A 15,166-nucleotide genomic window follows, 5' to 3' on the forward strand; every position below is an offset into this window, starting at 1 on the left:
TACAGTCAATCGATTTGAAACACCTGTCTTTCAAGACTGTGTTTCTGCTGGCTCTCGCTTCAGTGAAGCGCATAGGGGACCTACACGCGCTCTCTGTGAGCGCGGCGTGCATGGAGTTTGGGCCTAATGACTCAAAAGTTATACTCAAACCTAAGCACGGTTATGTTCCAAAATCCCTCAACACACCGTTTAGGGCGCAGGTTATCTCCCTGTCAGCCCTACCGGTCCCTGATGAGGAAAGAGACGCGAGCCTCCTTTGCCCAGTCAGGGCATTACGAGCTTATGTGTCTCGCTCGTCTGGTTTCAGACAGACGGAGCAGCTCTTTGTTTCGTTTAGCGGACGTTCTAAGGGACTAGCCGCGTCGAAACAGAGCCCATCCAGATGGATAGTTGATGCTATAGCGCTGGCATACGCCTCCAAGGGCATGCAGTGCCCGTTGGGTGTCAGAGCGCACTCCACGAGAGGCATGGCCTCTTCGTGGGCCTGGTCAAGTGGGATTGCCTTGCAAGACATTTGTATGGCGGCAGGCTGGGCCTCCCCGTCTACATTTATAAGGTTTTATAACCTAGAGGTTCCCGCCCTGCAGGCCAGGCTGCTGTCGGTCTAAGTTTACCAGTATTGTCTGACCTGATGCGATCAGCTCAGAATGCTGCGTCTACTGAGCACAGCTCAATGTTCGACAGTAAAAAAGTAGCAGCACGAGATGTGCCTGGGCAAACTGTGTAAGACCCACATTCCCCCATCAGTTCAGGCCGTACCCCGCCCTGTCTGTATGATGAAATTCGCGTCTCAGCGACGCTGCCATATGTGGAAGAGTGCGGCTTCGCCCCTCCCTCTTCCCGGACTCCCTGTGAGTTCCCTGAGTGATTGTGCACTATATGTACCCCGGGTTTTCACCTTTGGGTCTTTGGTGTCAGATCTCAGCATGCACGGCGTTTTGCATTGGGTCCCCTAGCGTAAGATATCTTACGCAGTACGAGAGACCTCTCGTAAGAGAACGTACTCGGTTACTAACGTAACCTCGGTTCTCTCTAGAAGAGGGAACGAGTACTGCGTATCTTGCCGTGCATGCACACGCTCTGGTTGCTTCGATGATGAAAAACCAGATAATAGCTGCCTGCGAGCGGTATTTATAGGCCTAGACCACGCCCATTTCGGCGGGACGTGACGCAGCGGGCGCGAAGTGCCCTGATTGGGTCTGGCGTCATGCCAGGCCTCGCTCGATAGGCTGCTGCAGTTGCCGCAGAGCAGCCAATAGGCGCGCGAGCTGTCTCGCCTATGTCTGCATGCTGCCGCAACGCGTTTTGCATTATTACAAAATTAAGGATAATTTTTGGCTTCAATATCTCGCGGAAAAAGGATTTCCCCTAGCGTAAGATATCTTACGCAGTACTCGTTCCCTCTTCTAGAGAGAACCGAGGTTACGTTAGTAACCGAGTACGTTATCGCACATCGCAGCTTTTCCTCATATCGTGCAGCCCTGCCCAAAGGTCTCAACTGCTGCCAGAAATCGTCGACATGCTTATATTCTTGAAAAAGAACATTACCATAATCTTAGGCTGTTCTGTGTAGTTCATTTATCTCTTTTTCATGCTTGAAGAAAAAAATGTGTTTCTGTTTGAACTTGTAGTTTTGAGAAAGCAGTACTTTGATTATGGATACACACTTACGGTTTGCATTTAAAGTGTTATTTCAGTTATTTATATTTATTTTATTTATACTGTTTTTTTTTTTATGTTCGATTTGTGGAAAGGAGTTAGAGTTCTCATGTGAAATCGTACAGGGGAGAAGCCAGACGGTAGAGTTTATAGCAAAACATTTTGCAGTGTTTGCATGTCCTTTACTGCATAGAATTAATTAAAATAGAAGTAAAATAACATTCATTACAAGTTGATTTCAAAATGCACCTAAATTGTTTTGCATTTTGTGATTTTCAGTTGAATAAAAGACTATTTTCCATTCATATATTTCATCATTGAGGATTTCTTAAAAATTGTGTAAAAATCTCGTCTTGTCTCGTTCTCGTGAACCCAATCTCGTGTCTCGTCTCGTCTCGTGGAGTGAGTGTCTCGTCACACCCCTACTAACTGATAAACCTGCACTTGTTTGTCATTACTATTAATCAAATTTGTGTTTTTGTTTGTTTGTTTTCTTCATTCAGGCATGCCGGAGTATACAGGAACATCTTGAGGCGGAAGAGAATAGTCAACCATACATTCTTGCCACAGGGAGCAGCAAGGAAACTATCAGTCAGTTCTTCATTGTGGTTGATAAAAAGCTCATCCGCTGTCAAGAATCCTCTTCACTTGCAGCCATTGATGAACTCTTCAAGGTCCATTTTGTTTTCAGCATCAGTTATGATCTTCCACTCAAAAATATGTACACTTTTCTCCAGACTACAATCTACGGAATTGATGTTGGCACCACAAGTGAGAGCCCAAGGGTAAAGGAGCTCAGAGCGAAGTTATTGAATGATGTTTAGATGCTACATCTGTAAAACGCTGCTTGCTACAACAGTAAAATTAATTCGGCACCTTAAACTTGTACATGGTTTGTATCCTGGCAAGAAATTTGAGCTGGTTTGTGCTCAGGATGGTTGTTGCTTGCAATTTAAAAGTTATGCAGGTTTTAAAAAACATTTAACTAGATTTCATTTTAGTGGTGTAGCATCAAACAGTGAGAATGTATCACTACAAAATCAACAAGCTCCAAATCCCGGTGAAGCAGCATCACTTGTTGTGTCTAACACAGAGCAAAGTTCAGATAATGATGCAAGTTTGCATGAATGTTCTTCTGTTTCAAGGGATTGTTCCAAAGAAATGTGTGCATCCATAATAGCTAAACACTGCATGAAAAGTGGGATTTTCGACAGTTACCGGCGCTGTAGATTGTCGTGGAAGTTCAGGTTTACGACTGCAAACGGCAATTTACAGGCAACACTGCAAACTGTCGGAAATTGTCGGAAATTGACGTGGGACTTGCTTGCCCCGTGACCCCCCTCCCTCTAATGCTTTAACATGTAAATGAGACTGCTGTGAGCTTTACAAATGCAAATGAGGGTAGCAGGGGCAATAGATAAAATGCAGGGCAGAAACAGGACAATAAAAAATTTAAAAAAAATAAAAAAAGGCAATAGTTGTATCATAGTCAAGGGGTATTAAAAGCAAGAGAAAATAAATAAGTTTTCAAGGATGTTTTGAAGATGGAAATTGAGGGAGCTAGTCTGATATAGAGGGGTAGACTGTTCCAAAGTTTTGGGCCTGCAGTCGCAAAAGTGCAGTCGCCTCGTTTTTTAAGTCTGGATCTGGGCACGATAAGAAGACAGTGATCACTGGATCTTAAAGTACGAGATGGAGTGTACGGGCAGAGGAGATTGGTCAGATATTGGGGGGCCGGTTTGTTAAGAGCATTATACACAAATAGTAAAATTTTACAATCAATCCTGAATGTGACAGGTAGCCAGTGGAGTTTGAATAGCGCTACCACTTTTGGAGCAATGCACAACATGTTGCAGAAATTTCCACTGCCCTTTTTGTGATAGCAGTATTATTAAACAGACAAAATGGGACAAATTGAATAACCACATTAAAATCCACTTTAAAAGGCTGTTGTTCATGAAGGAACATCTGGACTTACAGTGTACAGTGGCAATATATATTATTTTACATTTATCCATTTGTCAGACGCTTTTATCCAAAGATAGATGGTTTTCTGCATGATTTAGACAAAATATTAAATTATCTTCATTGATGTCTAAAGGTTACACAAACAATCCACACTGAAACTTAAGCTAACAAAACACAAACAATTATATATTCCTGTATTTTCTGTATTGTTTCTCACAGTAAACTGCCATTCAGGCTAGAATTGCGAAACATTATTGGATAAATCTTATAATTTACATTTCTCTGGGCCAATCGGAATCTTAGCACTTTTTCTCTTGGCCAATCGGAATCTTAGCACTTGCGTCATAATCTTGAAGCACACACACAGCGTCAACAACAGCTAGCTGAGCTCGCCATTTGCCTGGCTACCGTGCGAGTCTAATGGAAACTCACGCATGAATTTTCCTGCATTGAACTTGTTTTAGCGCCCGCCAAAGTCTTATTTGATCGGTGAGTAATGTAGATGAACGGCTGCGTTTGTGACAGGGCGCATGTTTTAACTAAAAGAACGACCAGAGAGAGAGAGAGCCGGTCGCGCGCGCGCACTCTCTGTGTAAACAACTTCTCGTTAGCTTTTGGCGCTTTTTTTTTTTTTTTTTTTAGTTAGCTTGCTGCTCATGGTTCATGTTCAGTTTCCATGTTATTTTAGCTGTACACGAGAGAATATGTCAATTTGGGATACTAAACTGCACGTAAACCGATAGCAGCATGGCATAGAGTTCTGAGTCTGACTGGCTAACTTAGCTCTTTGCTAACTAAGTTAGCTTGTCCATATAGCAGCTTGCTACGGGGTTCACAGATGATGCAAGGTGGGTTTAAAGGTGAATTGTCTAATTTATAAATGTGCGTCGTGAATGTGACACCTAACGTAACAACGTTACCAGGCAGAGGAGAAGGACGATGAGGTGATTAGATCTAACGTTAACTTAACGGTACGAGGAAGCACACTAAAAAAAATATTTAAAAAATCGGAGGGTTCTGTTAGAAATGGTATTCTCATTTTTAGATATTTTATACATTTGAAATATAAAATCGGTTGATACAAATTGAGCCTGAAATTTTATACAAATGATTTTTATTTTGCAGTATTATTGGATTCGGATGAGACTATCAGGGGTAATCGTTTTCTCTTAATTTATAATTGCAGTTTAAAAATTAAATTCTTTAACTTTATATATTTTATTTTACATTACCTCTGTATAAGCGTCAAGATATAACGTTACCCCCTTCAATAATGTACGAAGGAAGCTGCAGCCCATTGAGGACACCAGCATGTTGCACAATACTGGTGAGTACTGATGACAACTTAAACATAATATTGTGTTGTGTACAACATAAGTCACAGGCTTATTCATGTGTTTTATCTAATAAAGATTGTGCCATGTCTAGCCAAGTGGAGCGTCCTGGCAGTGAAATGTCCACTCCTGGTAAGTACTTTCCCCCATGCACAAAACATTGCTCTGCACAAAGTCACACTCCATTCAAGACAAGTAGTTTTTTACTGCTTGTGAATAATCTATTTTAAATATATACAGTGCTGGTCAGAGTTATTTAAGCCGCTTAATTAAGAGTGAGAACCTACTCATCTTGAATGGACAAAAAAGCGAATGTTTTAGTTTCATCTTTCCATAGAACGTTTGAAAAGTAACTGACACTACTGGACCTTCAAACGGGCAGCGTTCTATGGTCAGAGTCTGGTCGTTCCTCTGCCCGTTTGAAGTTCCAGTAGTGTCAGTTACTTTTCAAACGTTCTATGGAAAGATGAAACTAAAACATTTGCTTTTTTTGTCCATTCAAGATGAGTAGGTTCTTCTCACTCTTAATTAAGCGTAGTAATGACTCCAGTATTTCATTATTAATTTAGTATAGGCAACATGACCGTACTTACTGGCTGACTCATGTGTTTCAGACTCTAAGTCAAACTTTGAATGTCTTGTGGAAGCCTTCTCTGACCCGGAGAAATGTGCAGCCAGATTTCAGCGCAAGGAAATTTCCAGTGAGTATTCACTTTATCTGTTGCCCCAACCTTTATTTCTTTTTTCAGTGGAAAATAAATTTAGTTTTGAGGAATAACATTTCAGTATTTTTCTACAGAGATTGGACTTTAATGGCAACCAACAATCCCAATGTTCAAAGAAGGTTCAAATGTCTGTAATGCCAGCAGACTAGCACAAGACAAACAATTTTTAAAAAAATACATAAATGTGTATATATAATTTTAGAAAATGACAGATGGTTTTGCTAGATAAGAACCTGATTTCTCGACTGGGATTGTGTAGAGACGGAGCTGCATTGAGACGGACATTTGAACCGTCTTGGTACATTGAGATCTTTGGTTGCCATTAGAGTATATGCCATTAAAAATATGGAAATGTTTTCCTTAAACTTAATTTCTTTTCCACTGAGGAAAGACAGACATGAATATCTTGTCACTCAGTGTGAGTAAATTATCAGGAAATGTTCATTTTGAGGTGAACTAATCCTTTAAGGCTGATTTATACTTTTGCGTCAGACCGAAGCCCGAGCCTCTACGCTATAGGCTACACTGTTTCATTTATACTTCTGCATTGTTGTCCCTGTTGACGCACAATTACACATGCAGAAAGAAGCCTGTGAAACCCGAGGGAGGCGTTCTAGACCAATCACATTGCCGTCCACGTAAAATGTACGCATTGTTACATTTTGGGAGAGGTGCACGTCAGGGTGTGCTAAAGGGGTACGCTATGTACACAGCCTACTCTGTAGCTACAGCGGGAGGTCGACGCATAACTATAAATTGGTCTTTACTTACTGCTTGAGAATCAAGTTTGGTAATAGTTTATTTTATTGGCTTAATGACATGTTTCAGACAGTCTTGCTTAGAAGAGCAGAGTGTGGCAATTCTTACCTTTTTGTTTGATTTCAATAATTGTACATTTTTTAATATTCTTTGTTTTTTCGCCCTTAAGATGCTAGCGCTCCTCTGAGCAAAGACCTGTTGACACCCAGTAAGTATTTATCTCATCGGTCACTTTTGTATTTTGTCAGGCCTTGTGAAATGTAAGAATATTCTGTTTTTCATGATTTCATCATAAAGCAAGAGGTCATGGGAGTGATGGCTAATATTTGTTTAATAATTGTAAATAATCCTGTAATTTACAGGAAGCAGTATGCCATCTTCACAACTCTGAGACAAATTGTGGGCGCTACGAACTGGAGCAAGGTAAAAAAAATAAAAAAGAATCTTACATTCTTTTATTTTTTTACTTTCATAAAAACTTACAAACATTTTAAAGGTAAGATTCAAAGAATATGCTTTCATTCTCTTGTATAAGAAAATAGATCCGTTATAGATACCGATCTTAATCATACATTTTGTTTTCACAGAGTAACCTCGCCTCATAACGAGGGCGTAACCTCACATTTACTCAGAGCTATGTCTGCAAGTCCAGATTTTCATGACGCTGATCATGACGACATTATAAGTAACTTTTACTATTTTCTCCTAGTTTCATTTTACTGTGACTTGCGTTGTTTTTATTCATATCACTCTCATTTAATTGTTTTCCAGCTGCCTGTAAGACGTACTACGAGACAGTACGCAGGAGCTTCAGGTACAAACAACCAGATCTGGCATTGCAGGCCGAAGCTGTGAAGAGTTCAGCTCGGAGTCGAGCGAGAAGAAAGAGGGCAAGATTTTTAGTCAATGTGACTATTTTTCACATGCATTAATAGATGTTTTGTGTCCATACACAGTGCATCACAGTACTGATTGTCTGTATTGGTTGTTTTTACAGCTGCTAGAAGCGAGACGGTGTGCTAGGTGAGGATGACGTGGGCATTTGGAAGTGCGCCACCATAGATCTGATGTCCGATGAAGTTCAACCACCAGCCAGGAGCTCACAGAGCTCTGTGCTACGCTGCAGTCGAGATTAGAGGCGACTCCTAAATACAGGGCAACGCACCACAGACGTTTTCAAAGTGGATCAAATTCAGAGAGAACGCCGCTAGTCACCTACAGCTCCGAAGATGAAAACAGACACTGAGCTTCCAATTTGTTGTGTGTGCAGATGATCTATGCTTTGTACATAGGTGTATATTGTTTTGTGTTTGTGCTAATAAAGCTCTTTCTTTGTATAAACAGCATGTCCCTGGCAAATTTTCCTTTCCTTTATAAATTCATGTCCTTGATGGTAATAATAGTGTAGTCCATAGGTTAACAATGACATGAATATACCACAGAATAGCATATTATGAATATAAAAAAATAATTTATATATCATAATTTATATAAATATAATTTTTTGAATTTATGAATATAAAAAAATTATATATTATTTATATGAATATTATAATGAGCGAGGGTGACCAATAGTAACAGATCTGCCAACCAATCACGATTTTTCTTGTTTAAACCACGTGGGTTCAACCAATAGTGAGTGAGGAAATTCAAGCCTTTCTCTGGCGGGAGCTGCTATTCATATGGTAATTAGAGCCATTCACACCTCCAGCGCGAGCGCTCTGCATACGTCATGGTTCGTTTCCGACAATATTCGGCACAGACGAACGCGACGTTCACAGGCAGTAAATTGTCGTTAACTGCCGAAAATTAGGGAGATTTACGGCCGTTTACGGGGTCGGAAATCCCAATTTTCATGCAGTGAAATTGCAGGGTAACGGTGTTGCAAACAGTGTTATTATGTCAGTTGTTGAAAGCATGGAGGATTTTGTCACTGATTTCCATACAAGTTTAAGGGAAAACATTTTAAATGTTGTGCCTGTTGACAGCACAAGTAGAAGTTCAGTTGAAGATGTTTTTAATAGTTTTCATAATCCATTCTCCGATTTTAATACCGATACAAAATGGAGAAAATATTTCAGTGAGAAATGGGGGGTTGTTGAACCTGCTGAAATACACTTAGGTGTCAGATACGATACAAGAAAGAATAAGATCTCTGGAATGTATGAACAGATTCCAGTTAATGACACTTTCATATATATCCCTCTTCTGAAGACTCTTGAATTCATTTTTAGGAATAATGAGGTGTGTAATCTTATTCAAGAGAAACGGCAAAGTGACACGTATCGAGATTTGTGTGACGGACAGTATTACAAAAACCATCCTTTGTACTCCATCCATAGCAATGCCCTTCAGATCCAAATTTACTACGATGATTTCGAAACGGCAAACCCATTAGGATCTCAACATGGGATTCATAAACTTGGCTGTTTATATTTTGTGCTTCGTAACCTGCCAGCACACATAAATTCTTCCTTAATGAACATACATCTAATTTCTTTGTTCCATTCTGAGGATGGAAAAAACTATGGCATGGACAAAATACTTGGCCCATTGGTTGATGATGTAAAAATACTTGAGCAGGAGGGAATGAAGGTGTCATTTTCTGAGGAGCCCATCTTTGGTACTATTGCGCAATTTACCGGCGATAACCTTGGTCTAAATGGTATTCTTGGTTACGTTGAATCTTTTTCTGCGAAACATTACTGCAGACTGTGCCTCACTGACAAGGTGTTAGCACAGGAAGTATTTAGTGAGGATGATCCGCGGGTGATATTGCGTAGCAGAAACCTAAATGAGGAACATTATAAGTATCTAGCTGACAACCCTAATGAAAACTCCTGTTATGGTATTAAAAGAAATTCTGTACTCAATACCTTGACTTACTTTAATGTATCAAAGAACTTTGTGCTGGATATTATGCATGATATCCTGGAGGGAGTTGCACAGTATGAAGTGAAACTGCTTTTTGAATACATGAGTTGCAATCTAATTTCTTGAGATTGCATTCCTCAAAGATTGTATGCCTTCAACTATGGCTATTTGGACAAAAATAATCGCCCAACCAAGGTTAACCTTCAACAAGCTGGAAACAGCATTGGACTCAACGCAAGTCAGACATTGTGTCTAGTGATGCACCGATGTGAAAATTGTGTCCGATACCGATAACCAATATTAATATTGCTGTTATGGCCGATACCGATATTTACCGATGTCGATATCTCTGTATAGAAAACAAATTTTAATGATTATCAAATAAAGAGCTATTTTCCAAAACACTTTTTTTTTTTTTTTTTTTTTTACTTTAGAAATGACTGATATTGGGCACCTTTACCTGTGTGCAAAATATGTCACATACGACACACATGCATTATACTGCATTGCATATACAGTAATGTGTGCTGGTCAACTTGTCTAAAATTAAGAAACCCTTAGAAAACAGTAAAAACAACAACAACAAAAAAACAGGAACATTGTGTAAAATTAAGATAGGCTACTTTATTTATTATTCCAATATCCAAATATGATACTAAAAAATACCACAGGGAAAAGGGCTTCTATTTGTGACGTGCTGTCTGTTTGAACATTGCACATTTTAAACAGGACACTCATTAACTGAATAAATGTTAGCCAATACAAACATATTTATAGAAAACAGTTGACAATGAATAGACAGGAGTCCAATAATAGCATAACGAATCATTCTAAAAATAATAACAAGTAGCCTAGGCTATAAGACGAATCCGACATGGGCTGTGTTAACAGTAAAACGTCCGTCATTTAACGAATTTTAAAAACACGGATGGATAATACAAAATACTTTCTGATATTTTGACAGAAAAAAAACAAGCAAGAACAAAATTTAAACTTAGCCCGTCAATTTTTCATTTTACAATCATCTTCTCTCTCTGTGTGTGCGCGCGTCCGTGTTTGTGAGAGAGAGAGCTCGCGCAGCACTGATACAACGGTAGCCTACTTTTTAATCCATAAGTAACGAACGCGCTAGTTTTCATACAAAATAAATATGTAACATAATTAGGTAGGCTACTTTAGTTATTATTAATACAATAACGCAACACATGAAGGCTACGTTTCTCAACACTGAGAATGAATCAATAAACGCCTGTTTCTCCACTCGCGCTTATCAGTAATCCACAAATCACACGTGCTGTCACTTTTGAGAAAAATCTAATTCGAACGGGTATGAAATATCAAGCAATATATTCAAATATCTACGAGTCAAAAAACGATCAGTCAAAAATGTGTCATGAAGAGGAAAAAAACATAAGTCGCACTGGACTGCGTTAACAATGTTACGGACGGGACAGTTGACGTGAGCGCTCTGAGAGCGCCACTAAGACTGCTTTAAAACTTTCACAGAGACCTCAAACAGAAAGCACAAAAAGCCTGTCTTTAAATTTAATTTCGTTTTGTATTAATTGTATCTTAATTTTGATAAATGTTTCATCAACCATTTGCCTGGATTGAATTAAATAAGAAGTAAATATAGTAGAAAATATTTAATCAGGACACGGAGGCGAGGGCGTGTGAACCTGGAGCACGTCTCATAAATGAACCGAAATCTACCTGCCTCACAGACCGGACATATATAGAAAGCTTGAAATGTCTATTTTTAAACAGAACAATTCAAAACGAAAGAAAACAGACTGTTCTCTGCTTATGTCATCTGTATGAAATGTGTATTTATCTCCGGCACATTCACTACTGCTAAGATCGAGTCAGCATCGTCAACTTCATCTTCAACTTCACACGTCAAATATCGGCCTGTTCACATCGGCCATATTTTGACATCGGAACGATACCGATGTGTAAAAAAATGACCATATCGGCCGATATTATATCGGCGGCCGATATATCGTGCACCACTAATTGTGTCTCATTAGGAACATCCCTCTCATATTTGGAGATGTAGTCCCAGAAGGGTATAAGCACTGGCATTTGATGTTGCTCCTCTTACATATTGTTAACATTATATTTTCTCCTTGCATCTCTGAAGGAATGACAATATTTTTGAAGCATCTGATAGTGGAGCATCATCGATTGTTCAAGGAGTTGTACCCTTCTAGGAATCTGATTCCAAAGCACCACCTTATGATTCACTACCCTGATTGGATCAGGCAAATTGGCCCATTAATTCATGTATGGACTATGAGGTATGAAGCAAAACACAGGTTTTTTAAGAAAAATCAAAAAAAATTCAAAAACCTGACCAAATCACTTGCCAAAAAACACCAGCTAGCCATTGCCTATCACTGGGAGCACTGTACTATCAAAGGTATTGAGTCTGGCCCTGTTTCAAAAGAATTGTTGTCCGACCTTGAAAACGGTGATTTTATTTCTGAGCAGCTCCACATTGATCTCTCAAGTGAATTAACGGTCACACCGTGGGTTAAGTGTCATGGTACGGAGTATCGTAGTGGTCTTGTTGTGTGCTTAGACTTGGTTGATGATGCACCTGTCTTTGGAAAAATTGTTAACATTTTTATTATGGATGGAATTTTTTTTTTGCCATGTATGGAATCAGAGTTTGTTGAACATCTTCATGCTTTCAGTGTTTTTGCACAAGAGAACAGTCTTGTGCTCAAAAAACCTGACGAATTGTTTTACCACAAGCCGTTTGATTTACAAATGTCCTATGGAAATGACAGTCTATTTTACATCGTTTTGGACTGTTATTTGTAAAAAAAAAAAATTAATTTTTTTTATTCATGTAATTTAAAGTACTGGCTAGATGTATTGGTGCTCTGTGCTGGAATAAAGTTTTGAAAGAGTAATACAGAGTGATGTGTTTATTTCAAAGTGAATTTATTCTTTTCAGATTAAATAATTGTTAGTTTATTTTACAGTTCTTTAAAGTAGGTAATGCAAAACCCTAATAAGAAAAACTGGTAACTCCTTTAGTGTTGTTTTTTATTTGTAAATAGGTGTTTCATCAACACCAGGATGGTGTAAAATTTGACTCCTATAAGGTTGAGAAGATTGTCATTTCCATTTTTTTAAAGTGTTAGGTCAACACCAGAACAGTGTAGAAGTTTAACTCTGCCAGTGTTTGCTACAAAGCTGCACCCAGCTCTGTAACAGTGTTGTTGTTCTCTGCATTGGTGTTAAAATTTTACTCTCTTAGTGTTCATATTGTTACACTGTGTCGGTGTTGCGAGAGGCAACACTTTTGAAAGTGTTGAACTAACACTTTGTGGGTGGTTCCCATATATACACTTTCAAAGTGTTGAAATTAACTCTAATGGTGTTGATTTCCGGATTTCAAATTTACTGTGATCAAATTATGTACTACATATTACACAGCATTGTTTCAATACAAGACATACCAATGGACTCGCGCACCTTTCTGTCTTCTTTGGGCACCAGATGTTCCTTCCTCACCCGAAACAAAGGACTTATTCGATTAGCTTGCGTTGATATAGGACTGGTCTTCCTTCTCTGCTGTAAAACAAGAAAGTCTCGACTTACTCTATGTGCAAGAACTATTGTTCTTGAAACATAAATTAAGACAGTTATAAATAAGTTAATTTACCATACGATTCAGGAGAGAACATTTGATGAGTAAATACTGATTGCAATATTCTAAAAAATAAATAAGCAAACTTAAGAACAATTCAAATTCCCTAACATAGGGGTTTATATAAACTGATATTCTAATATAAGTAAGAAGAATTTAATAGCAGGGACTGTATCAATTTTCTTTAAGGATTTACAAAATAAAGAAAAGTCATTTTTTAATGCATTCACATTTGGAAGAGATTTTGTGAAACGACATTTGTGGATATAGAATTTAACAAACAGTATAATATTATTTATCAAATATTCAACTTTTTTATTTTTCATTAAAAGTCCATATTTGATCCCATTCCAGGAAAAAAAATCAGATCGTGACGTAACTCTTTGATAGCGAGAAAGTTAACCTGCGCATGCGCGGCCCCGCCCACTAAATCCAGCGGGGTGAAGCTGGAGCTCCAGCGAGGGGAGGAGCTGGAGCTCTAGCTCCTCCCATTTGGCACTGCAGAGTACATATATATATATATATATATATACAGTACCAGTCAAAAGTTTGGATATGTTACTATTTAATGTTTTTGAAAGAAGTCTCTTATGCTCATCAAGCCTGCAGTAAAAAAAAAAAACTGTAATATGAAATATTATTACAATTTAAAATAATGGTTCTCTTTTTTAATATACTTTAAAATGTAATTTATTTTTGTGATGCAAAGCTGAATTTTCATCAGCAAGTACTCCAGTCTTTGGTGTCTTATGATCCTTCAGAAATCATTCTAATATGCTGATTTATGATCAATGTTGGAAACAGTTGTGCTGCTTAATATTTTTTTTTATAACCTGAGATACTTTTTCCAGGATAATTTGATGAATAAAAAGTTAAAAAGAACTATTTATTTAGAATAGAAATCTTTTGTAACAATATACACTACCGTTCAAAAGTTTGGTAACAATAAAAGAAATTAGTACTTTAATTCAACAAGGATGCGTTAAATTGATAAAAGGTGATGGTAACGATTTATATTGTTAGAAATGTTTTTATTTTGAATAAATGCTGTTTTAATGAATAAATGCTGTTAACGTTTTACTCAATGAATCCTGAAAAAAGTATTCCAAAAAAATATATTAAACAGCACAACTGTTTCCATCATTGATAATAACTGAGTATCAAATCATCATATTAGAATGATTTCTGAAGGATCATAAGACACCAAAGACTGGAGTACTTGCTGATGAAAATTCAGCTTTGCATCACAAAAATAAATTACATTTTAAAATATATTAAAAAAGAGAACCATTATTTTAAATTGTAATAATATTTCATAATATTACTGTTTTTTGTTTTGTTTTTTAACTGCAGGCTTGATGAGCATAAGAGACTTCTTTCAAAAACATTAAAAATAGTAATGTTTCCAAACTTTTGACTGGTACTGTATATATATATATATATATATATATTATGGCAAAAGAGAGCAAGCAAGCCTTGTGTTGTTCCCTGCCCACGTTATATCACGGGTGGGGAGGACACACACTTCAGCTTTGTGTTGCTTGTTTGGGAGTGGAGCATGCCAACAGTCAGTTCTCGAGGGGGCTGACTGTGAGCATTGCGAGGAGCTGTCCGTGAGGACGCTCCGCTCCCGCCGGCCATTCTTCGATGAGGACGGTTCGGTGCGCGCTCCCCGAGGCGCGGGTCCCGCTGCTGCCGAGGCACGGCGTCGACGGGCATCTTGGGGATCGCAAATGGATCGAACAGCGGGGTTTGAGACGGGCCCCGCCCTATATCTGCCTTTAAACGCTCTGCGGTTTCTCCTCCCCGGGATGAGGCACTCATGCTGCGATTTCCAGTTCCGAGGAATTGGTATCGTTAGTGTTTTTGTTAAGAGAACAAAACAATTACAAATATAAAGAATAAAGCAGATGTTTATGAATAAATAAATAAACAAGTCAGCTCATAACTCTGTTGAATAAAGAGGAGCTTTTAAAAGGAGGTTTTATCTAGTGCTGTTGCTAAGTTAAATATTACTGGCCAGCCGGTTATTATGAGAGTGAAAATATAAGTAAAACTCTATATCTCAGCCTCCTCGTCGGGCAATGCCGTTTTTTCCCTATCTCCACACTGAGGTGTCGAGATCGTGGAATAAACCGGTTTCTATTTATGCGTTTAGTCCCCAAACTTCTACTAAAGTAATG

At 38.4% G+C, this 15,166-nt stretch overlaps 1 long non-coding RNA gene across 2 annotated transcripts; it reads left to right on the top strand.

The window, feature by feature from the left end:
• Positions 1–4,007: 4,007 nt before the first annotated feature.
• LOC309510069 lies at positions 4,008–7,958 on the top strand. 2 transcript variants are annotated; one of them, XR_014210189.1, is made up of 8 exons: positions 4,008–4,116; positions 4,871–4,954; positions 5,040–5,093; positions 5,576–5,662; positions 6,615–6,653; positions 6,808–6,868; positions 7,033–7,130; positions 7,217–7,957. It is a non-coding gene; the product is annotated as an uncharacterized lncRNA (long non-coding RNA). The 2 variants fall into 2 exon arrangements; XR_014210190.1 differs by lacking the exon at positions 4,008–4,116 and having other exon boundaries at positions 4,771–4,954; positions 7,217–7,958.
• The last annotated feature ends 7,208 nt before the right edge of the window (positions 7,959–15,166 follow it).

Source organism: Leuciscus leuciscus (assembly GCF_965113295.1).
Source record: "Leuciscus leuciscus genome assembly, contig: SUPER_11_unloc_1, whole genome shotgun sequence".
NCBI lineage: Eukaryota > Metazoa > Chordata > Actinopteri > Cypriniformes > Leuciscidae > Leuciscus > Leuciscus leuciscus.